The sequence below is a fragment of the Leucoraja erinacea genome, chromosome 17 (assembly GCF_028641065.1).
Source record: "Leucoraja erinacea ecotype New England chromosome 17, Leri_hhj_1, whole genome shotgun sequence".
Classification (NCBI taxonomy): domain Eukaryota; kingdom Metazoa; phylum Chordata; class Chondrichthyes; order Rajiformes; family Rajidae; genus Leucoraja; species Leucoraja erinaceus.
In genome coordinates, this window is record NC_073393.1 from 8,795,375 (window position 1) to 8,822,545 (window position 27,171).

General features: G+C 42.5%; 1 long non-coding RNA gene across 2 annotated transcripts; it reads right to left on the reverse strand.

Annotated features, from left to right (window-relative positions):
* LOC129705056 (uncharacterized) lies at nucleotides 1–27,125 on the reverse strand. Of its 2 annotated transcripts, none has more exons than XR_008724845.1 (4): nucleotides 26,783–27,123; nucleotides 23,214–23,311; nucleotides 20,224–20,370; nucleotides 1–441 (listed from the first exon to the last, which is right to left on the reverse strand). It is a non-coding gene; the product is annotated as an uncharacterized LOC129705056 (long non-coding RNA). The 2 variants fall into 2 exon arrangements; XR_008724846.1 differs by lacking the exon at nucleotides 1–441 and adding an exon at nucleotides 15,834–19,089 and having other exon boundaries at nucleotides 26,783–27,125.
* Between the last annotated feature and the right edge of the window lie 46 nt (nucleotides 27,126–27,171).

Genomic DNA, 27,171 nt, shown 5'->3' on the forward strand with positions numbered 1-27,171 from the left:
CCATCATCCTCCACCCCCCACCCATTCAGTAATTCAGAATGAACGAGATTTGGAAGCCTTGGGCAAATTGAATTGTTACTTTCTTTATTTTTATTTTTTATTTTTACGGAGAGGAGAACAATCTGTGCGTGCGCGGTTTAAGATTTTTTTTAAAGTCGACTGACTGCCTACCCTGAGTAATTGCTCACCGCACGTGCCTGGTACAAACTCTGGACAGACAGCACCAGTAGTCAGTATCGTACTTGGGTCTCTGGTGCTATAATGCAGCAACTCTACCGCTGCACCACTGTGCCACCCACAAATACAGGATTATTTAATTGCATCAAAACACATCCGTTAAAAAAAGACGGGTTAACTTTTCAAAGTTCAGAGAAGCCCTGGTTGTAGAATCCACACCATTCCTTCCTCCCCCACATCACGTTTGAGATTCCTTGTCACATCCTAGATACAAAAATAACAATTAATAGATCTCTTGTTTCTCCTGCGTATCATCATCTACATTATGTGATGTGATCTGAATGAATTTAGTCAAAGAGGATAATTTATACAGATCTCAAATCACATTGTGAATAAATAAGCATAAGTTAGCAATTAAAATAAATTTCACTGTAAGTGTATGCAATTTTTGAATAGCAAATTAATAAATGATTTTGAAGAAGGGTCTCATCCCGAAACATCTCCTATCCCTTTTCTTCAGAGATGCTGTCTGACCTGCTGAGTTACTCCAGAGTTTTGTATCTATCTTCAGTTTAAACCAGCACCTGCAGTTCCTTCCTCCATAATAAATGGAGTACTTTGGGCAAAGAGGGATGTGAACACGCACAGTGCCTGATGCATTTGCATTGGTGCCTTGATATGGAAGATTTGTTCTAAAATTTGATCTCATTACAAATGTTTCTGCTCGTAAAAATAGCCATAAGTTCGAGTGAGTTACATGGAAACTTGGAGGAAAAATTGGACACAAAGACAAAAAAAAAATGAAAACAAAAATCCATAGATAAGGAAGCACAAGAGATCAGCCATGATTAAATGGCGGAGTAGACTTGATGGGCTGAATGGCCCAATTCTGCACCTACAACTTATGAACCCTCAATCCTACCATGTTGCACAATGAGAAAAGGTTGAATAAACAGTATTGTCATTGCCATTTAAATCTCATGTTGGATGTTGATTTAGATGTGTCAGTGAAAATTAAACACAATTTCCTTTTTTTAGAGATGAATATATCTTTGTACTTCTTTTGTTGATCATTTACACGCAGAAGATATGCAAACATATGGAGGAAACATGGATGCAATGAACTGCAGATGCTGGTTAGCAAAACAAGACAAACAGTGCTGGAGTAATCAGCAGGTCAGGCAGCCTCTCTGGAGAACATGTACACATGACTTTTCCGGTCTGTCCATGTTCTCCAGAGATGCTGCGTGAACCACTGAGTTAGTCCAGCACTTTGTCTTTTTTTTTTATATGCAAACGTATTTTTATTGTATACTAGACCAAGTGCAGACCCGTTGGGTCTGCTCCCCCAACGCAGCCGTTCCCTACCCGTAGCCCCCACGGGAGACGTGGTCCTCCAACTCAAGCCGTTCATGACTCAACAGTGCGGCTGTTTTTAAATGGCGTCTTTGAGGCGAGAAGCGGGCGCCAGCAGCCGTGGTCGCTGGCTGGCCAGCAGGAGGCGACAAAATGAGTGAGTGGGGGGGGAGAAGGATTTTATTAAAAATGTGTACATAAACACGACAAAATTTAATGAGGAGTGGATACTTGGAATTAAAAGTGAAATCTCTACCGAAATGGAAAAAATCTGGGAGTTTCTGAGTCTAGTGTTGACGTAGCAACGAATCAAAGGCACGAATCAAAGGCTGGCACCCACAAGTCAGGCAGAAACACACACAGCCAGCCAGCCACAGAGTTTTAATATTATACTAGACCAAGTGCAGACCCGTTGGGTCTACTCCCCCAATGCAGCCGTTCCCTACCCATAGCCCGCACGGGAGACGTGGTCCTCCAACTGAAGATTCGAGCACTCAGCAGTGCGGATGTTTGTGGGTCTGGTGTTGGCGTATCAACGAATCAAAGGCTGGCACCCACAGGCTGGCAACCACAAGACAGGCAGAAACACACACACACACACACACACAGTTTTAATATTATATAGATAGATTTGAAAAATTGTATCAATAATGAAAGGTTGGGTATATGCGAAATAAACACCGATGTGAGAGTTTGTAATCGATGTGTGTGTGTTATATATCTAAAATTGAAAATAATCTCTCTCATTAAGATTTAGTGATACAGCGCGGAATCAGGCCCTTCGGTTCACTGAGTCCACGTTGACCAGCAATCCCTGTACACTAGCACTATCCTACACACCAAGGACAATTTACATCTTTGGAGTGAGGGAGGAAACCAGAGAAAACCCATGTGGTCACAGGGAGAACGTACAAACACCATACAGACAGCACCCGTAGTCAGGATTGAACAAGGGTCTCTGGTGCTATAAGACAGCAACTCAACCGCTGCACCACCGTGTTACCCCAAGATAACTTACATACTGGCCATATATGACAGCTACATCTCAATTAGCCTGGTGTTCTGGCTTACTCAGCTGGAAAAACTAAAATGGCTGCTGTCATGATGACAGGCCTTCATAGAGTTGTGCTCAAAATTGCAGCTTGCAGCAGCAAAGCCACCAACAGCTGCGCTCAGCAGAGTTACGTAGATGACCAAGCCCTTCTTCTCTTCAGAGGGAAAAGAACCTCACAACACAAGCCCAAGAGCTCCAGATTTGATGCAATGCGTCAGTCAGTAGAATGGACTGATGTTAATCATCAAGACTTCAAGCTGAATAATTAGCACCCTGGCTTTTTCTGTCAAATAAATTACAGAAGTTTGAGGTAAATATCTATTTACTACAACCAGCTGCATTTGTTTTGTTAATTTGAAATGAGCTTCCAATTCACATTTATTGTTTGTTCATTTAAGGGGAAAGGATCAACATCTAAAGGGCCCGAAAAAATACCCATTGATGATCTGTGATTGTTTTACAAATAATGCTTATCTCGAAGATAGACACAAAAAGCCGGAGAAACTCAGCAGGACAGGCAGCACCTGGGGATAGAAGGTTTTGGGTCAAGTTTTGGGTCAAGACCCTTATTATCTCATGCTGAAAATTACTACACGTGCTTCAAGTTTAAGAACATGCAACTTATCTGAAATTCCACAGTTTTACCAAAGATGTCAGTTATTTCTAAACTAAATGAGTTAATATCTCCATTGTAAACCAGGCAAAGCAATAAATCTACTGAGCACATTTCCAAACCAAGACTGCTTTGCTGTTTTACATTTTTTAATATTATAAAGCAAGTAAAAAAATATTTTTCAACTGCTGAATTTGACATGTTGGGAGTCATTAACAGAAGAAAATATCTTGCCCGGTTAGACAGGACTTTACTATAATTTAATTTGGTGGTTTAATTTTCATTGGTGTGAGATTCAGGGTTAAAATGTCAGATTGGACACTTTTGGTACCAGACTTTGTAGCTATTTTGACTGCGCCACAGTTTTTCAAATGAACAAAAGCATTCTAAGAATAAAAGACAAAATAATGTCAACATTTGATCAAGATCTAATCCGTTACCATGACTGAAACAACATTGTACCGGAATAAATCAAATCTCTGGAAGTGGAAAATGCATCTCAATATAATTTTTTCCAAATTAGGTTTATTTATACTGGACATCTCTATGGCCTGCATGATTCTTTCAAAAACGGATTGGTATGGCATTTTAAAAGGATCTATTTATTTTAATAATAGTTCATCTTGTCACTAAAATTCTCTTTTTAGATAACAAAAAAGTTGAAGCATTTTATGTTTAGTTTAAAGGTAAAAGGTGGAAAAACCCCATCGAACATGTTTCTGACATGTTTAGGAAGGAACTGCAGACGCTGGAACAATCGAGAACAACTCAGCGGGTGAGGCAGCATCTATGGGACGGAGGAATGGGTGACGTTTCGGGCCGAGACCCTTCTTCAGAATCGAAACGTCACCCATTCCTTTGCTCCATAGATCCTGCCTCACCTGCTGGGTTTCTCCAACATTTTTGTCTACCTATGATTCTGACATAGTGATTTAGTAGCTTGACATGTTAAAGGGCTATGTACATACAGACTAAATTACTGTTAAAACGCAATGTACTTGTGCTATAACACCAGGATAAGTGCCCAATCAAAAAAAACCAAGCATCTAAAGACGACCTATACACACTTAAGGGCCTGTCCCTCGAGCATGCGACCTGCATGCGGCAAGCGCGACCAAACCGGAAGCGGGGGCCGCGCGGAGGTCGAATGAGTGACGTGAAGTTCGAACGATGTCCACGGGAAGTTCGCGCGTGACGTACGCCGTCAAGACGCTGCATACGGCGTCAAGGCGCTGCATATGCCCGTCGCGGCGGTGCGTACGAGTTGAGGCGGCTGCGGGCGGAATATTTGAACACGGTCAATTTTCGATGTCAGGACCAGCTCCGCACAACTCCATATGGCTCCGGTGATCGAAGTGGAACCAGCCCCGCGAGGCCGTACGGCTCAAGCGACCACGTTGGGTCGCGCTTGCCGCATGGAGTCGCATGCTCGTGGGACAGGCCCTTTATGTTGTATGACCACAACTAACTCAATATTCAGTAATAAGCTATCTACATGTTAACAAACACACAGGCTAAATGTTTAACCAAGAATCCCAATCCCAATGACACATGAGAATCTAAGAGAATTTAACACAGTTAAACGGTGGGACAACAAAAGCTGGGTGTGCAGATGCCAGTATATCATTGGGGTTATCAAGTGGGCACCTCCCTTCACTGGTGTTTTATTGAGTTAGGCCCACGACACCTTGGGAAGGCTCAACAGTTAGTTCTGGGGTCCCAGAACCACCCCCCTCAATACCTGCCCTCACAGCCTATGCTACCAGTAAACAGGGATTAAAACCAACATACTAAAAACATTCAGCACATCAACCAACATCTGCCAAAATAAAAAAAGGGCAGCACGGTGGCGCAGTGGTAGAGCTACTGCCTTACAGCACCAGCAGTGAAGAAAGCAAATGGCATGTTAGCATTCATAGCAAAAGGATTTGAGTATAAGAGCAGGGAGGTTCTACTGCAGTTGTACAGGGTCTTGGTGAGACCACACCTGGAGTATTGCGTACAGTTTTGGTCTCCTAATCTGAGGAAAGTCATTCTTGCCATAGAAGGAGTACAGAGAAGGTTCACCAGACTGATTCCTGGGATGACAGGACTTTCATATGAAGAAAGACTGGATAGACTCGGCTTGTACACGCTGGAATTCAGAAGATTGAGGGGGGATCTTATAGAAACTTACAAAATGCTTAAGGGGTTGGACAGGCTAGATGCAGGAAGATTGTTCCCGATGTTGGGGAAGTCCAGAACTAGCGGTCACAGTTTAAGGATAAGAGGGAAGTCTTTTAGGACCGAGATGAGAAAATCATTTTTTACACAGAGAGTGGTGAATCTGTGGAATTCTTTGCCACAGAAGGTAGTTGAGGCCAGTTCATTGGCTATATTTAAGAGGGAGTTCGATGTGGCCCTTGTGGCTAAAGGGATCCGGGGGTATGGAGAGAAGGCAGGGATGGGATACCGAGTTGGATGATCAGCCATGATCATATCGAATGGCGGTGCAGGATCGAAAGGCCGAATGGCCTACTCCTGCACCTATTTTCTATGTTTCTATGACAGGGGTTCAATCCGGCCCAAGGGTGCTGCCTGTACTGAGTTTGTACATTCCCCCCTATAACCTGCGTGGGTTTTGTCCGAGATCTTCCGTTTTCCCCCACACTCCAAAGACGTACAGGTTTGTAGATTAATTGGCATGGAGTAAATGTAAAAATTGTCCCCTGTGTCTGTGTGTAGGATACAGTAGTGTGCGGGGATCGCTGGATGGTGCAGATTTGTTGGGCAGAAGGGCCCATTTCCGCGCTGTACCTTTAAACTAAACCAAACAAAACTAAAAAAGGTCAACATTTCAGGTCGAAGATCTTCTGTCAAATTGGGAAAGAGAGAAAAGAAGTAAGTTTTATGCTGCAGTGAGAATGGGGATGGATGGATAGGACAAAGAAAACATATCTAGTAGGGAGAGGCTAGCGTTACCATGGGGATAAATCTAATGGGGTTTGGGGTTGTCAAGGGAGTAGACCCCTTTACTTTGACATTGTTACCTTGCTCATTCTTTGTGACACAAAGGTGCTTATTTCACAAAGGCAGCGCTATGTGCTTCTAAAACAAAAACGTTTTTAAAACACGTTTGATTATTATTATTGTAATATATTTGGTTGTTGCTTTTGAGAGAAACATTCAATTAAATCTCTCTCTTCCTTTCGTTTTTTTTTTTCTGTTTTCTATGTTGCTATTGGAGATACATACAAAGAATTTCAGTTAAGATTAGATAGAAATATTAATTGGTTTGTTACCCACAGCAACCACCTAACTAATTTGAGGAGATGATGAGTTAAGACCACAAAGGTAAATATGATGCCAGAAGCTACTTTATTAAAAGAAATGTAGACGCTTTCATTCATTCTGATAAAACATTTTTCAACTTGAATGCAAAAGAGGAATAATGTAGAACTAGTATAAAAAGGTGATCAATGGTCAGTATGTACTCAGTGGGTCAAAGGACCTGTTGTATCTTTCAATCGATCAAAAAAAAATATTTTTAAAGAAACATTTAATACTGTGGTTATAGTTGGGTTTGTTCAGAAATTACAAAAAATAAAAATTTGCTTTGAAGGATTTCAGTGAGTAGCCTTTTGATTTACTTGATCTTATTTGGTCATATTCCATGGTTTAATTTCTGGAGGAGTGATCATGGTAGAAGAATTATCAAGGATGTTCTTGCTTGCTGAAACAAATGTGTTTTACGGGTGGAGTGTGCATAATCTGGAATGTGCTAATGGCTAGCTGAGGTTTCTAGATGATCTTGACGAATCTTGATGAGTTGAAAGGCCATATCTGCCCCCTCCTGTTAATGCCAGATATGGCTGGTGGATCTAGTCTGACCCTGTTCATATGAATGTGCCCACCGACATTTAAATTAAAGGTAAAATGCAACACAGTGGTGCAGCAGTAGAGTTGCTGTCTTACAGCACCAGAGTCCCTGATTCAATCCTGACTACTTGCAGACTTTAGACCATCTGACCGTGTGGATTTTCTCCGGGTGCTCCAGTTTCCTCCCACACTCCAAAAAAACGTACAAGTATGTAGGTTAATTGGCTTTAGTAAAATTGGAAATTGTCCCTAGTATGGAGGATACTACAGGCTGATCGCTGGCCAGCGTGGACTCGATGGGCCGAAGAGACTGTTTCCACATTGTGTCCCTAAAGTCTAAAGCAAGTGTTGGCAGTAATCAACTCACACTTTTTAAGAAATGTTTTTTTTCAATTCTGTTCATAAACTCTTTTTCATTTTATCCAATTGATTTTCAATTCAAGGACTTCATGGTTTCCATAAGTAAGGCTACTGATATACATGATTTATGTAAGTTAAAAGTAACAATTCATTTGCCAGTACAGCTCATTTATCTTGTAGTTTAAGTTAACAAAAAAACTAAAACAGATTGTGCTCACTGCAAGGTCGATTTCACGATTATTGTAAAGATGGCGCCAAGGTCAATGCAAAGTAATATTTTTGCATGAAGTTTGGCTTCAATGGTTCAGCAAGGGTAGTGTGTAATCCTCGTGCACATTGCACAAGCACAGCAAACCTTTTGAATGAGTGGAGAAAAGAAATGAAGTGAGTTAGAAGACATTTGGACAGGTGCGTGGAGAGGAAGGATTTAGAAGGATATGGGCCAAATGTGAGAAGTGGGACTACTGTACATGAGGCACCTGCGTCAGCATGGGCAAGCTGGGAGGAAGGTGCCAGTTTCAATTTTGTATGACTCTTTGAGTAACGACTTTCAAAGAACTGTTACCCCTCCTCCCACTTTAAGGGCAGCATGGTAGCACAGCCGGTAGAGCTGCTTCCTTACAGCGCCAGACACCCGGATTCTAACATAACCTCGGGTGCTGTCAGTGTGGAGTTTGCACGTTCTCCCTGTGACTGCATGGGTTTCCTCCAGGTGCTCCGGTCTCCTCCCACATCCCAAAGACGTGCCGTTCCGTAGGTTAATTGGCTTTTGTAAAATTGTTGAAAATGTGCCGGAAATGGTTGAGAAAATGGGATAATCTAGAACTAGTGTGAACGGGTGATTAATGGCTGTGTGGACTCAGAGCTCCGAGGGGCCTGTTTCCATGCTGTATTTCTAAACTAAAATTGCCCAGCCGGGTTCAATCCAGACTACGGGTGCTTGTTTGTACGGAGTTTGTAGTCTCCCCGTGACCGTGTGTGTTTTCTCCGAGAACTTCGGGTTCCTTCCACACTCCAAAGACGTACAGATTTGTACGTTAATTGACTTAATATAGGTGTAAATTATCCTTAGTATGTGTAGGCTAGTGTTAATGTGCTGGGATCGCTGGTCGGTGCGGACTGGGTCGAAGAGCCTGTTTCCGCTCTATATCTCTAAGCTAAATTAAACTGAGAGAAAGGCTAGAAAGGGGGGAAGGTTCTATATGGATAAACAAGTAGAAGTTTCTTCTTTCAATGATAGCCTATCCTTGGGTATGAATCTATCTTTTCTGAAGAAGGGATCGGACCCGAAACGACACCTATCCATGCTCTTCACGGATGCTGCTTGACCTGCTGAGTTACTCCAACACTTTTTTTTATAAATAGCTATTTGTATTTGAATTTCTTTAAATCTATCTTTGTTTAATTAATGGTAATGGAACCAATTTGTGGAAGCAGAATTGCTCATGTATGTACCTTGCACTGCATGTTTTATGCATGTAGTCATAGAGTTATAGAGTGATACAGTGTGGAAACAGGCCCTTCAGCCCAACTTGCCAACATGTCCCAGCTACATGAACCTGCCCAACGTTTGGCCCATATCACTGCAAAATTGTCCTATCCATGTACCCTGTCTAACTGTTTCTTAAATGTGGGGATAGTCCCTGCCTCAACTACCTCCCCTGGCAGCTCGTTCCATACACCCACCACCCTTTGTGTGAATAAGTTACCCCTCAGATTCTTATTAAAACTTTTCCTCTTTACCTTAAACCTATGTCCTCTGGTCCTCGATTCACCTACTCTGGGCAAGAGACTGTGCATCTACTTGATCTATTCCTCTCATGATTTTATACACCTCAATAAGATCACCCCTCATCCTACTGCGCTCCAAGGAATAGAGCCCCATCCTGTTCAACCTCTCCCTGTGGCCCAGACCCTCTAGCCCTGGCAACATCCTTGTAAATCTTCTCTGTATCCTTTGCAGCTTGCAACACCTTTATTCTAACATGGTGCCCTAGAACCTGTTTATTACTCCTTACACCAAACACATTTGTGCAATGAAAGTGATGCCCAAAAAGGATAGTCAACTTTAAGGCTGTGATATGGGGTGGGAGATTGCAACCTTCACGTGTTTCACACTGTTTCGGCGAATGCAATCAACCTGGCGTGCACAAACAGAATATCAAACAGAAGAAGTTGTTTTACAACTTTAGACTGTGCACGCCATATGCAAGAAGAAGAAGAGAAGCCTGTGATATCTGTGAAGCGTTCAGTGGTGAAGGTGCAGTTGCAAAACAAACAGTCAGGCCCAAAAAAAAAGTATGGCAGCACTCAACTTAGATGACATGGTTTCTGACCTTGGGCCATTACAGGGGGCTCATCATTGAGTCCATTGCAATGCAACTGTGCCACAGTGGTGCAACAACTTGTGCTGTGGCTCCAGGGATTAAAGTTCAATGCAGACCTTGAGAGCTGTCTCTTTACTTATTTAGAGATACACGATGGAAACAGGCCCTTTGGCCCACTGAGTCCACGCTGATGATCGCTGAGAGACTCGTTGAGTCCATCGATCACCTATTCACACTAGTTCTACGGTATCCCACTCTCTCACTCCCCACACTCACTTGGGGCAGTTTACAGCAGCCAATCAACCTACAAACTTGCATGTCTTTGGGATGCAAGAGAAAACCAGAGCACTTAGAGAAAACCCACATGGTCGCAGGCAGAACGTGCAAGCTCCACACAGAGAGCACCTGAGATTAGGATCAAATCTGGGTCTCTGGAGTTGTGAGGCAGCAGCTTTGCCAGCTCTGCTACCCATAATAGACTTTAGACTTTAGAGATAGAGCAAGGAAACAGGCTCTTCGGCCCACCAAGTCCACGTCGACCAGCAATCACCCTGTACAACAATTCTATCCCACACACTTGACACAATTTACAAAAAAAAGGTTGTTTACATATACGATTCTGAGTTTACAGATCGCTAGGTCTACATGTCACTATTTGCCTCTTGGGTGGGGAAGGCCAGCGTATTCAGCCTTACAACCCTGGAAAATGTAAGTCTAGGTGGGCAGGGAACAAGGGTGGCAAATCAAGGAGGTGGAATGAGTCTTGCACAAACCATATCAATAGCCTACAACTTCTGTGGAAGTTACTCGAGACTACAAAGTCAAAGACCACAGTTAATAGCAGGAAACCCCAGTTAAGACTAAAGGTAGATAGGAGACTGGGAGGTGGAGAAGAGGTAGCTGTAGAAAGATGCCAAGTTTCTGGAGTAATAAATGGCATTAAATGAGAAGCAGATAATTTTTTCAAGAAATCCCAAAAGTTTAGTTTCTTTTGAAAAATAAGTACTGTTTTCATTAAAATACCACAGCACTGGAATATGTGGAAATTGGCAGCAAACATTACCAAAAAGACTATCAGAGCATTCTGCCTAAATAAATCTTCAAAATAAAACTTCTCTGAGGAGGTATGGTGGTGTTATGCTATGCTTGCAATTTCAAGGTAAGCTCCAAGCATATCCAATAACTCATTTCAGCAATAACTCATTTCACCTACAAGTATAATTCAGCTTATCTTTCGGATATCTTCAAATAATTCAAACGAAAATATTAATCTGTTGAAAAGACACAAAATGCTGGAGTAACTCAGCAAGTCAGGCATCATCTCTGGAGAAGGTACACAAAAATGCTGGAGAAACTCAGCGGGTGCAGCAGCATCTATGAAGCGAAGGAAATAGGCAACGTTTCGGGTCGAAACTTTTCTTCTGGAGAACATGGATCGGTGACGTTACAGGTCGGGACTCTTCGTCACTCATATATCCATGTTCCCCAGAGATACTTCTGAGACCCAATGAGATACTTTAGCACTTTGAGTCCTTTTTTGTAAACCAGCATCTGCAGTTTCGTGAATCTATAAATCGGTTGATATTAAATAATAATTGCATCCATTCTATCATTTTTTGTTCTAATAAAAACATGGTCTACCTTCCACATTGCCTCTTCATCTCCCACCTCTGTAATATTTGAACAGTCATTCATCTAATGAGAAGCAAAATAACTTTGTAGATATACAACTTGGAAAGGCAACAAAGGAGACTGCCAACTATTAAATATAATTAAGGAAACATTATGAAATATGTGAAGAGGGATTATAAGATTTATTTTGTTGTCTTTACTGTTTGAGGCTATTGACCCAGCAATTCATGTGAATGGGTCTATTCTCATCAGCTCAAGTGTCCTGTTATGTTGGCTTTCGCCGAATATGTGTATTCAGCCAGAAATCACAATTCAAGTCCTGATATAGCACAGAGAAAATGGCATATTTGCAGACTAATGTCAGGTTAGTTGTGGTTTACAAAGGCAGCGGAATGTGCTAAAATAGGAGATTTATCATTTTTAAAAAGCTATAATCAGATTATTAGCGAAAACAAATAGTTGGAAGATAGTCACAAAATGCTGGAGTAACTCAGCGGGTCAGACAGCATCTCTGGAGAAAAGGAATAGGTGATGTTTCAGGTCGAGACCCTTCTTCATATTCTGAAGAAGGATCTCCACCCAAAATGTCACCAACTATTCCTTTTCTTCAGAGATGCTGTCTGATCCGCTGATCTACTCCAGCTTTTTGTGACTATCTTTGTACTGAGTTTTCTCGGTACACGGGTTTTCTCCGAGATCTTCGGTTTCCTCCCACAATCCAAAGATGTACAGGCATGTAGGTTAATTGGCTTGGTGTATGTGTAAATTGTTCCTAGTGTGGGTAGGATAGTGTTAATGTGCGGGAATCGCTGATCGGTGCGGACTCGATGGCCTTGCTTCCACGCTGTATCTCTAAACTAAGCTGAACTAGGAGAGACAAAGAGTTCTCTTGATTTGAAGAATTGCTGGATTTAATTAATATTTAGCAAAAGAATTCTACTCAAGGAATAAGCTTCCTTTTGTGCTTGGATTTGTGGATCTCGGCAGGAGATGATGGAATCATAATTTCCTGACCGACATGAAAGCGGGTTACAATCTTTGGCAATAATAAATCTGGATGAAGATAAATTACAAGAAACTCCAATTCTATGGGATGGCCTGTAGACTGTCTGGAGATTTTTACACAGATGGGGTTTTTTTTTTTTTTACACACAAGAGAGGAACTTGAACAAATAGTTAATAGCCATGTAACCTACAAACATGTATGTCTTTGGAGTGTGGGAGGAAACCAAAGATCTCGGAGAAAACCCATGCAGGTCACGGGGAGAACGTACAAACTCCGTACCGACAGCACCCATGGTCGGGATCGAACACGGGTCTCTGGCGCTGTAAGGAAGCAACTCAACGACTCCGCCACCCTGCCACCCTATATAGATATATCTCTATATCTGTATCTACTTTCTCTATATCTATATTTACTTTCCTAATAGATAATGGGCCGAATGCCGCATTTGAAAATGTTGCGTATGCTAAAATGGCAAAATACTTTTAATTTTATTTGCATAATGTTTCATCATTATTTCCTTCGGGCATACCTCTTGACATATGAAAGAATACTGAATTGACAAATAATTCAATCACTCTGTTGGTAATTTAATGCTCTCTCTGCTTTCTCTGCAACTAATCAGCAATTAATCACTTTATCAGTTTTTATCACAGCATTTGGACGTAATGTTCTGTTCTACGAGGTATCAGCTATCAACAAATATGAATAGATGTAAATATGAAATTGACTTGTAAAATAGGGCCAATATCATAATCCATTGTTTATTCAGTTGTTCAAAGTGGTCACTGTCATGGAATTAGAACTTTCTGTTATGTTATAATGTCCTAATCACAACAAACCAAGGTTTTCTCTTTTTTTTCCAGTGCTTGTACAATTTCCTTTTCCTTTTTGACTAAACATGGGTTAAAGATGTTAACACCTTTGCAAGAGTTGGTTCTGAGTACACAAACTGTTCCATTGGATCTCTGGTTGAAACGATGAAACGCTGAAAGAAACGTGTCCCATATTGTTTGTGTATGTTTGCACTGAATATAGATACAAAATGCTGGAGTAACTCAGCGGGCCAGGCAGCAGCTCTAGAGAAAAGGAATAGATTCCATTTTTGGTCAGGACCCGTCTTCGGGATGGTTGTAGGGTGGAACTGGAAGCAAGAAAAGACCAGGACAAATCAGGGCCAACAACAGATGGCCTCAGCAGGGTATTTTGAAGAGGGGTCCCAACCCGAAATGTCGCCTAACCCTTTCCTCCAGAGATGCTGCATGACCCACTGAGTCACTCCAGCACTTTATGTCTATATTTGGTTCCCTGATAAGCCAATTGTTGGCTAGGGATGGTGTGATCCCAAGAGGGAACCAGCGTTGCAAACCTTGGACTGGTTAACCGACATTTACTGCATGGGGGGGGGGGGGGGGGGGGCAGGAGGGGGTGGGCGGGGGAGAGAGAGAGTGTAAGTTACCTAAAATTAAATAATTCAATGTTCATAGTGAACACGGACACAAAATGTTGGTGTAACTCAGCAGGTAAGTCAGATCTGGGATGAAAAACATAAAAAGCTGGAGTAAGTCAGCGGGTCAGGCAGCATCTCTGGAGAAAAAGTATAGGTGGCGATTCGAATCGGAACCCTTCTTCAGACATCCTAATCGGAATTGAGTCTGAAGATGCGTCTCGTCCCGAAACATCACCTATTTTTCTCCAGAGATGCTGCTTGACTCGCTGAGTTACTCCAGCTTTTTGTGTCTGTCTTCGTTTTAAACCAGCATGTGCAGTTCACTCCTTTACACGGGTCTCTGGAGAACATTGATTGGTAGCGTTCCGGACCCTGCTTCGGAAAGGCATCGATCGCTGGTCGGCGAGGACTCCGAGCTGTATCTCTCAAAGAACTACATGTGAAAAATTTCTCACAGACCATAAAAATGCGGGACCTTTCAGTAAAGTTCCTTTTAAAGATTATAGTTATTTTCTTGAATCTCATTAACATAACTCATGAATAAGTTGATGTCCATATGCGGATGCAAATCTTTATTTTTTAAATTCAATCCCACATAAGACAATTTTTACTCACCTTCTGTCCCCTCTGTCGAGCTTCCGGGTTCACCATTCGCAGGAGTTCCCACGGTACACGCAAGAGTCAGTACGGATATCGCACTGGCCACTACGTGCATATAATGTTGCAATGTTCAACCACAAGTGTACAAGTCACTCTTGGAGAAATTCAAGCTTGTTTGAATTTTCTCCCGAGTCACCAAGTTACACGAGTACCTGCCGTTAGCGCCACGGTGGTCCACGAATGCCGTACGGTTATCGCAAGAGGTTCCCACGATGTTCAACTCTGGTTAACTCTTGCGTCAAGTCGCCCCGTGAAAAAGGGGTTTAAAGAGATGAGGTTCAAGGAAAATGTAGAATAGATCATTGTTAGCTAGGAGAAGGTGACAACAAAGCATACAGAGATAAAATGTAATCAGGGGGACAGTCAGACTGGTCCGAGAACCAGGAGGAGGAGGGATGGAGAGAGAGGGAAAAGAACTGAAGGAAGTGTGTAGGAAGGAACTGCAGTTGCTGGTTTTCGCCGAAGATAGACACAAAATGCTGGAGTAATACAGCGTGTCAGGCAGCATCCCTGGAGAAAAGGAATAGGTGACGTTTTGGGTCAAGACCTTTCTCCACATCCTAGGTTCCTGGATGTTTCACCAAATTCAGAAAATCGCAGTTAAAGTGACTTGGAAGAATGCAGTGCCCTAGCCTCTCATTCTGCTCCTTGATGTGATTTCTTCTCTTGTTCAGCCGTAAATCTACTTGAAAATGACATTTAGACCGTGCCCTTTTTAAATAGGGGCCGTCAATAACTTTAGATCAAAGGATTTGTGGATTTGTTACCTTTCTGATGGGAAATTTCATGGCTAAAACACTTTCCTCAATTCTTTTTGAAGAAGAGTGTGGGATTGTGGGAGTTTCCCCTGTGACCCTAGATAATACTTTTCCCTTGGCCCTTCTAGCCAACATGTCCATGCTGAATATGATACCAAGTTAAACTAATCCCCAGTCCCTGTACGCGATCCATATCTCTCCCTTCCCCGCATAACCATATGCCTATCTAAGTGGCCAGGCTATGGATTCCTCATTCTTCCATTCAGTCTACAGCATGGCTTCCATCACCTTCATCTTCCTCTTCAGCTTTAAGGTGAGGGAGGCAAAGTTTAAATGAGATGTGCAGGGCAGCTTTTTTACACAAGGGGTGGTGGGTCTTGAAACGTGCTGCCAGGGGTGGTGGAGGTGGCAAATATAATAATGTAGTTTAAGTGGCTGCATTTTCTCACCTCCAGCTCTTCAATCCCCCCCCCCCCCCCCCCCCCCCCCCCCCACCCCTCCACCATGCTTTCAGTCTGAAGAAGGGTCCCGAACCAAAACGTCACATCCTTTTTCTCCAGAGATGTTGCCTGACCCACTGAGTTACTCCAGCACTTTGTGTCCAAGCATCTCATAATTGTATATACTTCTATCAGATCTCCCCTCAACCTTCTGCATTGCAGAGAAAACAATCCAAGACTGGCAAACCTCTCCCCGTAGCTGAAACCTTCTAATCCAGGTACCATTCTGGTAAACTGACTCCACACCCTTTCCAAAGCCTCCACATCCTTCTTGTAATGGGGTGATCAGAAGTGCATGCAATAGTCCTAACGTGGTGTAACTAAAGTCCCTATAAAACTGCATATTGACTTCCTGACTCTAACACTTAATGCCCTGACCAATGAGGACAAACATGCCGGCTTCTTTACCACTCGATCTCCTTGTGTTGTCATTTTCAGGGAGTTATAGATTAGGGTCCCAACATCTGTCTTTCCAGCAGTCCTGCTGAGGTTCTTGCCATTATTCCTATATTCTTCCCTTACATTTGACTTCCCGTAATGCAACACTTGCTTGGATTCAATTCCATATGCCATTTCTCCGTTCATTTCCGCAGCTGATCCACTGCGTCTCCTGCTGTGTACTTTGACAGCCTTCCTCACAGTCCGTGACCCCAGAAGGTCAGGCCCATATCACTTTTGGATCCTTTTCCACTTCCTGTCAATTAACAGCCACATTAATCTTCTGCCAAAATTCTCCAAGGGTGAAAGTATCACATTTTGATCCAAGCTATTCACCGTTCTGGTTTTTTTTTTCCCCCCCCCTTTCAAATGAACTGGTGAGATAATGATATGAAAAGACCTTGGCAAATCTGATAATTATGAAAATGTCAAACTAAATGAGTTTATTAGGAGTTATGATATGATCCATAGAATTATGCCGCACCATCTTTCATATGTAGGAATTACTCATTCAAAAGCAGATCTCCCCTCAGCTTAGCAACTGAATAGCCAAGTTTTCCTTAATGCACAATTAAAATGAGCTTTTGTTCCAAAAATTGCAAACACTAATGGAAATCTTTACAGCCACATTTATGTGGGATGTGGTAAGAATAATCATCAGCTAATATGAATAATATTCCACTGTAACCTCGCACCACTGGTGTATTTTGGCGGTGATGGTAACAGAAGGCGTCCGTCTGGCTGTCTTAGTGGATTTTACTTACTGGTAACAGAGTCTAGTAGGTATTTCCATTGCAACGCCAGCTTGCAGGCCGTTGTGTGATGTATACCAAATGAAGGTTCATATGAAGTCATTTTCAATACGTTAAAATGTCCCATTATGAGTATCTCTAGGGGTGGGAGATTGCAACCTTCACGTGGTCCGCCCTGTTTCGACGAATGCAATCAACCTGGCGTGCACAATCAAGTAAGATCAAATAGAACAAATTGTCCTACAACTTTAGTCTGTACACGCCTTTTGCAAGCAGAAGAAGTATCTCTACACTTCTCCCATGGACTTTACACTTTATAGATACAGCATGCAAACAGGCCCTTTGATCCACTGGTCCACTATCCTACACACAAGGGACAATTTATACAGCTTACCAAAGCCAATTAACCTACAAACCTGCACATCTTTGGAATGTGGAACGAAACTAGACCACTCAGAATCAGGATCTAAACCAAGTGGTCAGGGGGAGAATGTACAAACTCCAAACAGACAGCACCCGTAGTTGGGATCGAACCCGGGTCTCTGGCACTGTTAGACAGTAACTCCACTGCTGCGCCACTGTGCCACCCTAAATGGGTTCCAAACACCAGAGTGAAACTATAATTTTGCTCCAAGTTAATGACTCTCATGGTTTTGTTCAACACAGCAACAGGGCTAGAACCCCCCTCTCTCATCTTTCTATAATTTGACAATCGAGAACCAGGGAGCTAACGTTTAAGGTGAGACGTGTAAGAATTAATCAGACCCTAAGGGGCAACCATTGGCCATTGTAACATTCTTGCCATAAAAGTTGTTCCCAGTACGCTGTGGATGGCTTGATTGTAATCACATATTGGCGTTCCACTGATTGGATAGCACGCAACAAAAAAGCTTTTCACTGTACCTCAGTACACGTGACAATAAACTAAACTGCGCATTGAGTAATAAGTGGTAATGGCATGTTGAGCACAATGAGGGAAACAGCAATAGTAAAGACTGCCGCCTGGTGGAGTTATTAATGGCACACTTGCCTGCTGAAAAATTTGCACCATCGAAAATCATTTATCAGAATACCACTGACACACAAATTGACCAATTACTGTAATTGAACTGGCAGCTCTCCCAGCCTGTCTTGTGTACAACCAGCCAATGTCAACAAACAATCCACACCAGGCCCGCACCATGCATAGTAACAGAATTTTGCTTTGTTTCACAGTTTCTTGTGTTGTCCTGCATTATTATTGCAGCCTTTGCAACCGCAATTATATTGATTTAACTGCCTTTTTACTGCTTGATACTGATTGACGATCATGACTACAAATGTCTTTTGACCTTTTCGGATGCTGCTAATAAAATGGTCACTCTCATGCAATGCCTCATTGTTACCTTTGTATAATATAATGAAAAATAAATAATATAATCTGAGTCTGTAAAAAGGGAAAAATGTTCTATGCCTCGACTTGTACCCTGGTGTTGGCAGGGAGAAAGGGGTTAATTGATTAAAATGAAGGTTGGACATCACTACTTCAAACGGTGAAATGGTTCGGCTTGGCATTCAAGGGTCAGTGGTCTCTACATGCCCTGGTCTAACGCTGTGCCATCCTTTTGCCAGGACAAACACAAAAGTGCCACAAAATGTACTTATTCCAACAAAACGGTAGAGTTGCTGCCTTACAGCGCCAGAGACCCGGGTTCGATCCCGACTACGGGTGCTTTCTGTACGGAGTCTGTACATTCTTCCCGTGACCTGCATGGGTTTTCTCCGGGTGCTCCGGTTTCCCCCCCACACTGCAAAGACGTACAGGTTTGTCCGTTAGTTGGCTTTGGTATAATTGTAAATTGATCGTAGTGTGTGTAAGATAGCGTTAGCGTGCGTGGATCGCTGGTCGGCACGGTCCTGATAGGCTGAAGGGTTTGTTTCCACACTGTATATCTGAACTAAACTAAACTAGAACCTTATTAGGTCATCAAGTGGAATAACAGCAGGAGACCCGTTTCCTCTGGTAACGCAATAGGTTTAGTGATGAAACCAGTTTAATAAAAGAAACAAATAACTATATTTCTTCTACTTCTCAGATAATAGATGCAGTCTAACATCAGTATTTTGAGCATTTTTTTGTTTCCAGTTTATGTTCATCTGTTAACTCTGCATCTTGGAAATATGGAAAATAAAATAAAAAATTAGACATAGCATCTGTTGAAATCTTAAAACCTTCCAAAGCACTTGGAGTTTGCTGTTTCACCCCTGTAATACAGCAGCCAAATCACATACTGTAGAAACACATGACAATTTTCGCCACCTCCAACAGGATCCCAACACTGACTACATTTCCCATCTCCTCCCCTTTCGGCTTTCCACAGAGACCGCTCCCTCCGTAACTTCCTGGTCAATTCGTCGCTTCCCACCCAAACCACCCCCTCTCCTGGCACTTCCACTTCCAACCGCAGGAAATGCTACACTTGTCGCTTTACCTCCCCCCTTGACTCCATCCTCCAACCTCATCTATTGCAACCGCTGCTCTAGATGTCAGCTGCTCTACATTGGTGAGACCAAGAGTAGGCTTGGCGATCACTTCGCCCAACACCTCCGCTCAGTTCGCAATAACCAACCTGATCTCCCGGTGGCTCAGCACTTCATCTCCCCTTCCCATTCCAAATCCGACTCTTCTGTCCTGGGCCTCCTCCATAGCCAGAGTGAGGTCCACCGTAAATTGGAGGAGCAGCACTTCATATTTCGCTTGGGTAGTTTACACCCCAGCGGTATGAACATTGACTTCTTCAATTTCAGGTAGTCCCTGTTTTCTCCTTCTTTCCCCTCCCCTTCCCAACTCTCCCACAGCCCACTGTCTCCGCCTCTTCCTTTCTCCTTCCCTCCCCCCCCTCCACATCAGTCTGAAGAACGGTCTCGACTCGAAACGTCACCTATTTCCTTTGCTCCATAGATGCTGCCTCGCCCGCTGAGTTTTTACAGCATTTTTGTCTACATCAGAAGAAGCAATTTGGAGCAAAAATTGAATTCTTCTTTGCAAAGGTCGCGAAAATTCTCAATGCATCACTTTTCTATTTGAGTTAATATAATAAATCTGGGTTGATATATATTTTTTTCAACCTTTGCGAATTTTTGAGGCATCAAAGCCAATACTCTTAAATTGATAGATTGTAACCATAACAATGTATAATTCACAACGTCTCTTCCTGAAGTGTTCACAGTCTGAATGGGCTTATTTTCAAAATAATAATGACTTCCTAATTAATTGGCAAAATACCAACGAAGGATCACATGTACCTTTGGAACGCATTCTTTGACAATCATTGTTTTATTTTTAATATCAAGAATGGAGTCCATTCTTTTAACTTCTCTCCCGGACTTGTCTGAAGCTGTGCTAATTTATTTTCATTGATGCACTTGACTAGCAAAGCTCTTGTAGGGATCCTCTGAAGCAATTAATAGCTTTTATAGGAAATAAGCTGACGTTAGTGAAGTTCAGCACAAAGTCACATACTAGAGCTTTCTTTAATCCTTCAAAGCCTTGGTCTGTCATAGTATTGCCATTGCCATGCACTGTTGAGACATGTCACTTTAAGTGCGACTTAGTAAATGGGGAAGAACAGACTACTGCTTTCATTTAACATCACTGAAAATAACAGAGCATATTGAAATTATATTGATTAACCATATAACCATATAACAATTACAGCACGGAAACAGGCCATCTCGACCCTTCTAGTCCGTGCCGAACACATATTCTCCCCTAGTCCCATATACCTGAGCTCAGACCAATAACCTTCCATTCCCTTCCATATAACTATCCAATTTATTTTTAAATGATAAAAACGAACCTGCCTCCACCACCTTCACTGGAAGCTCATTCCACACAGCCACCACTCTCTGAGTAAAGAAGTTCCCCCTCATGTTACCCCTAAACTTCAGTCCCTTAATTCTCAAGTCATGTCCCCTTGTTTGAATCTTCCCTACTCTCAGTGGGAAAAGCTTTTCCATGTCAACTCTGTCTATCCCTCTCATCATTTTAAAAACCTCTATCAAGTCCCCCCTTAACCTTCTGCGCTCCAAAGAATAAAGCCCTAACTTGTTCAACCTTTCTCTGATTGAAGTGAGTATTTCATTTAGTTAAAGTGAAGGACAGCCTCGCCTAAAGTTTCTTGATTTGTGAGGGTGTCAGGGAGAAGGCAGGAGAATGGGTTTGGGAGGGAAAGATAGATCAGCCATAATTAAATGGCAGCGTAGACTTGATGGGCCGAATGGCTTAATCCTGCACCTATAACTTATGAACCTATGAATCATAAACAGAAACACCACCTCTATAAAATACATGTACAATATTGTTTCTTTGCCCATAGAAATATTTTTAGTACTTCTCAATTTTCATCATGTTTCAAAATAAACCCAAACTGAACCCAATCCCAAACTCAAACAGCTCTCCAACCGCGGGAGCCTGTGGACTTTAACATCGTGGAGCTCGCGGTCCCTGGTTAGGGACCGGCTTCGTGAGCTCCAGGACACAAGAGCTTCGAACGCCCCAATCGCGGGAGCTTCGATCGCCGGCTTCGAGCTTCGATCACCCCGACTGCTGATGGTTCGACTCCCGTGACAATGGGAGAAAAAATGGAAAGAAGATAAGACTTTATTGCCTTCCATCACAGTGTGGAATGTGGACGAGCCGCTGTGGTGGATGTTTATGTTAAATTTTTATGTAGTTGTGTGCCTTGTTGCTTTTTTTGTTATGAGTGTATGGCAAACCCAAATTCCTCATTTGCTGCAAAACATACTTGGCTAATAAATTATGATTATGATTATTATGAAAATGGATATTAATTACCACAATTGATGTCAGAAATTGCTTTGGAAAGACTAACCTCACCCCTGCCAACCTCACCAATGTCACTATACTATTTGAGGATGTCAGCGGATGGAGCAGCATCCAGGGAGACAAAGGGATGGTTGATATTTCAGGTCGAGACCCTACATCAACATCGAGAGGATAGAGGGAAGGCAGCCAGTACAAAGAGATGAGAGGAAGGGATGAGACAGAGGTGATCGATGGAACCCGGTGAAGTGGGGGGCTGAAGTGCAGAGGGAATCAGGTGAGGTGAAGAGAGGAGGAAGGCTGGATGGTGGTGGGTTGAACCAGATAAAGGAATGAATGATAGACAGATGGAATCACACGCAGATGGAGATATAAAAGGAGGCCAAGGGAGAAGAAACCCAAGTGGATAGGTATAGAAACATAGAAACATAGAAAATAGGTGCAGGAGTAGGCCATTCGGCCCTTCGAGCCTGCACCGCCATTCAATATGATCATGGCTGATCATCCAACTCAGTATCCTGTACCTGCCTTCTCTCCATACCCCCTGATCCCTTTAGCCACAAGGGCCACATCTAACTCCCTCTTAAATATAGCCAATGAACTGGCCTCAACTACCTTCTGTGGCAAAGAATTCCACAGACTCACCACTCTCTGCGTGAATTTTTTTTTTCTCATCTCGGTCCTAAAAGATTTCCCCCTTATCCTTAAACTGTGACCCCTTGTTCTGGACTTCCCCAACATCGGGAACAATCTTCCTGCATCTCTTCCTGCATCTAACCTGTCCAACCCCTTAAGAATTTTGTAAGTTTCTATAAGATCCCCCCTCAATCTTCTAAATTCTAGCGAGTACAAGCCGAGTCTATCCAGTCTTTCTTCATATGAAAATCCTGACATCCCAGGAATCAGTCTGGTGAACCTTCTCTGTACTCCCTCTATGGCGAGAATGTATTTTCTCAGATTAGGAGACCAAAACTGTACACAATACTCCAAGTGTGGTCTCACCAAGACCCTGTACAACTGCAGTAGAACCTCCCTGCTCCTATACTCAAATCCTTTTGCTATGAATGTCAGTGTTGGACAGAAAGAACTAGGTGGGTGGGAGTGCAAATGGGGGTGTGCTAACAAATCTAGGTAACATTGGGTGGAGAAGAGAGGAAAAGGTAAACAGAGCTGGAGAGAACCTAGGTACCTCAGTAGGAAGAGGAAAGTAGGAGGATGCAATTGTGGGACATGGCAGAGATCAGCAGCAGCAGCAGCCCAAAGTGGTTCTGAGATGAGGAAACTCAGCCTAATATTGACCTTGACTTTCATATAAACATATTGCCCTGGAATTGTTATGCAGATGTAAAAAGGTCAGCACAAAGATGCATCTTTCTCAGATTCCAAACTGAAAGAAACAACATACGACCCTACACTGCATGCCGATGCATCACACAGAGAATGAACTTACCCTGTGTGGGCTGGAGGGACCTTCAGTTAAAGGTCCTGGTAGGTCTTTCTTTCACATGTTATGGTGTATTGTCCAGGGTGGCATTGGTCATCTGACTCCTAGATTATGCACAATATCACAGAAAAGGAGAAATTGCTTTTAAATGAAAGATAATTGTTAAGGCATACACATTAGTATCCAATGTTATAAACGTATTTCAATTGTTTCCAACCCAAATGCAATGGAAATAGTTGTAAGATTGGTGCATGTTGCCCTCCAGTGGTCATGCACCTACTTGCAAACTATCCATTGAAGTCATTTAATAAAAATGGTCGAGTGCAATGGTGTCATTTAAAACTAAGAAGTTATACTTATATTTTATTACAATGGTTATAGTCAAAGCAGAGCGACGGGAGTAAAATAATTTCATAGATTCTATAAATGGTCAGTTTCCAGTTCACTCCTCCCCCACCCACTACCATATTTTCGACACAATATGATATGATAGAACTTTGTTTTACCCCAGGAGCAAAATTGATCTGCCAACAGTCATCATATGCAGTATAATGTGGATAAATGTGAGGTTATCCACTTTGGTGGCAAGAACAGGAAGGCAGAAAGGTGTCAGATTAGGGAAAGGGGTGGTGCTTGTACATCAGTCACTGTAAGTAAGCATGCAGGTGGGGTGGGAGATTGCAACCTTCACGTGGTCCGCCCTGTTTCGACGAATGCAATCAACCTGGCGTGCACAATCAAGTAAGATCAAATAGAACAAGTTGTCCTACAACTTTAGGCCGTGCACGCCGTACGCAAGAAGACGAAATTCAATTGGGGGAGAAGCAGCATGCAGGTACAGCAGGCAGTGAAGAAAGCTAATGGCGTGATAGCTGTCATTGTGAGAGGATTTGAGTTTGAGGGCAAGGAGGTCCTGCTGCAGTTGTACATGGCTCTGGTGTGGCAATTTTTGTCTCCTAATTTGAGGAAGGACATTATTGCTTTTGAGGGAATACAGCATAGGTTCACCAGATTAATTCCTGGGATGGCGGGACTGACATATGATGAAAGAATGGGTCGACTGGGCTTGTATTCACTGGAATTTAGAAGGATGAGAGGGCATCTTATTAAAACTTCTTAAAGGATTGAACAGGCTATATGTAGGAAAAATGTTCCCGATGTTGGGGGAGTCCAGAACCAGGGGTCACAGTTTAAGAATAAGGAGTAGACCATTTAGGACTGAGATGAGGAAAAACATTTTCACGCAGAGAGTTGTGAATCTGTGGAATTCTCTGGCCTGCTGAGGTACTCCAGCATTTTATGTCCTTTTGTGTATTAACCAACATCTGTAGTTCCTTGATTCTCCATGATCAAGAGTCAATAGTGTTTTATTGTCAGAAGATAGACACAAAAAGCTGGAGTAACCCAGCGGGACAGGCAGCATCTCGAGAGAGAAGGAATGGGTGACTTTTCAGGTCAAGCAAGACCCTTCTTCAGAAGTTTTATAGTCATATGTCCCAAACAGAACAATGAAATTCTTACTTGCAGCTTTTAACTGTTAATAGGGGATGTGCATGTAAGGTCACTGGGTTATAGGGCTTGACGCACGGAGCCGCTCAATCCATCTGGAGGACATCCGTAACTTCCGGTATATGTTATTAATGCAAGAAACGCGTATTCCTACCTGTTAAAAACTGCCAAAATGTTGAATTTTTGAACTGTAAAAAATTGTGGAAGTCGGGGTAAGTGTGAGAGACATGTACCCAACTTCAGAATTCCAAACATGAAGCGAAATGAAGGTAAAGAGAAGTGAGAACTGAAGGGACAACAACAGCTAAAGTGCTTGGCGAACATTGGCCGTGCAGATATCGGAATTGAAAATATTGGAAATTATTGCGTTTGCTCACTGCATTTCATCAACAAGAAGGCATTATTTGTGGTTTTTCTTGATTCCTTTGGTATCTAAAAAGTCTTAGAAGTGATAAATCTGGCTGTAAATTTTGCTTCAGAGGCGTTTTCTTTTTGTATGTAAAACCCCACTTGAGAACCATGAGCGATTTAAAAATTTTACAGCCAGATTTATCACTTCTGAAACGTTTTAGATGCCAAAGGAATCAAGAAAAAACACAAATAATGCCTTAGTTGATGAAATGCAGTGAGCAAACGGCCAATGTTTGCCAAGCACTCTGGCTGTTGTTGTCCCTTCAGCACTCGCTTCTATCTACCGTAATTTCTCCTCACTTTTGGAATTCTGAAGTAGGCCAACTCAAGTCAAGTCAAGTTTATTCGTCACATACACATACGAGATGTGCAGTGAAATGAAAAGTGGCAATGCTCGCAGACTTTGTGCAAAACAGACAAACAAACAAACAACCAAACAAACTACAAACAGAATGTAACAGAATCACATATTCTTTTTCATATTAAATATTGTGGGCGGAAAAAGGGAAAAAAACAGCAATTTTAAAAAAAAGTAGTAGAGTGGTGCAGTAAAGTTAGTCCCTGGTGAGATAGGAGTTTACAGTCCTAATGGCCTCTGGGAAGAAGCTTCTTCTCAACCTCTCCGTTCTCACAGCATGGCAATGGAGGCGTTTGCCTGACCATAGCAGCGGCTAAATGTCTCTCATGCTTATCACGATTTCCATAATTATTTACAGCGCAAAAATTGACAATTTCTGCGGGTTTTAACGGGCTCGCTATGCTGGAAACAATGGTCAGTGCTTAGCTGCAGTTCATCACGTGTACTCCAGTTGGAGTTGCGTAGCAACAGTAGGGGTCATGGGTCGTGACCCGACTGCCGTGAAACCTCCCTATAGGGGGGTTGCACGGAAGGTCACTGGGTCATAGGGCTCGACGCACGGAGCCGCTAAATCCAACTGGAAGACATCCATCACTTCCGGTATATGTTATTAATGCTAGAAACACGTACTTTCCCACCTGTTAAAACCCGCCAAAATGTTGAATTTTTGCACTGAAATAAATTGTGGGAGTCGGGGTAAGTGTGAGAGACATGTACCCAACTTTAGAATTCCAAAAGTGAAGCGAAATAAAGGTATAGAGAAGCGAGAACTGAAGGGACTACAGCAGCTAAAGTGCATGGTAAACATTGAAAATATTGGGAATTATCGCGTTTGCTCACTGCATTTCATCAAGTAAGGCATTATTTGTGTTTTTTCATGATTCCTTTGGTATCTAAAAATTCTCAGAAGTGATAAATCTGGCTGTAAATTTTTCTTCAGATGCGTTTTCATTTTGTATGTAAAAACCCACGAGAACAATGGGCGATTTAAAAAGATTACAGCCAGATTTATCATTCTGAAACTTTTTAGATGCCAAAGGAATCAAGAAAAAACACAAATAATACCTTACTTGATGAAATGCAGTGAGTAAACGGCCAATGTTCGCCTAGCACTCTGGCTGTTGTTGTCCCTTCAGCTCTCTATCTACCGTAATTTCTCCTCGCTTTTGGAATTCTGAAGTAGGCTAAATGTCTCTCACGCTTATCCCGATTTCCATAATTATTTACAGCGCAAAAATTGACAATTTCGGCGGGTTTTAACAGGCCCGCTACGCTGGAAACAATGGTCAGTGCTTACCTGCAGTTCATCGCGTGTACTCCAGTTGGCGTAGCGTAGCAACAGTACGGGTCATGGGTCGTGACCCGACTGCCGTGAAACCTCCCTATAGCTCTAAACATATTTTTCAATGTTTGTTAATTACAGAGAAAGTCATAAACATGGCAAAGTGGTATAATTAGATGGGTGATGACAATAATTTAACCCCAGCCAGATACAAAGTGAGCTGCCAGTGTTAGTAACACCATTACCTGTAGCTTTAGGCTTTAAACTTCCCTCCTGGGAGGCAATGGGTTGGGTCTGGCGCATTGGATTGTGGAGAATGTAGTCCTGGCGACTGGCAGAGGCAGCTCATGGTGCGGTTCTGGTGTGTTGCATTGTGGGAAATGTAGTCCCTATGAACGACCTAG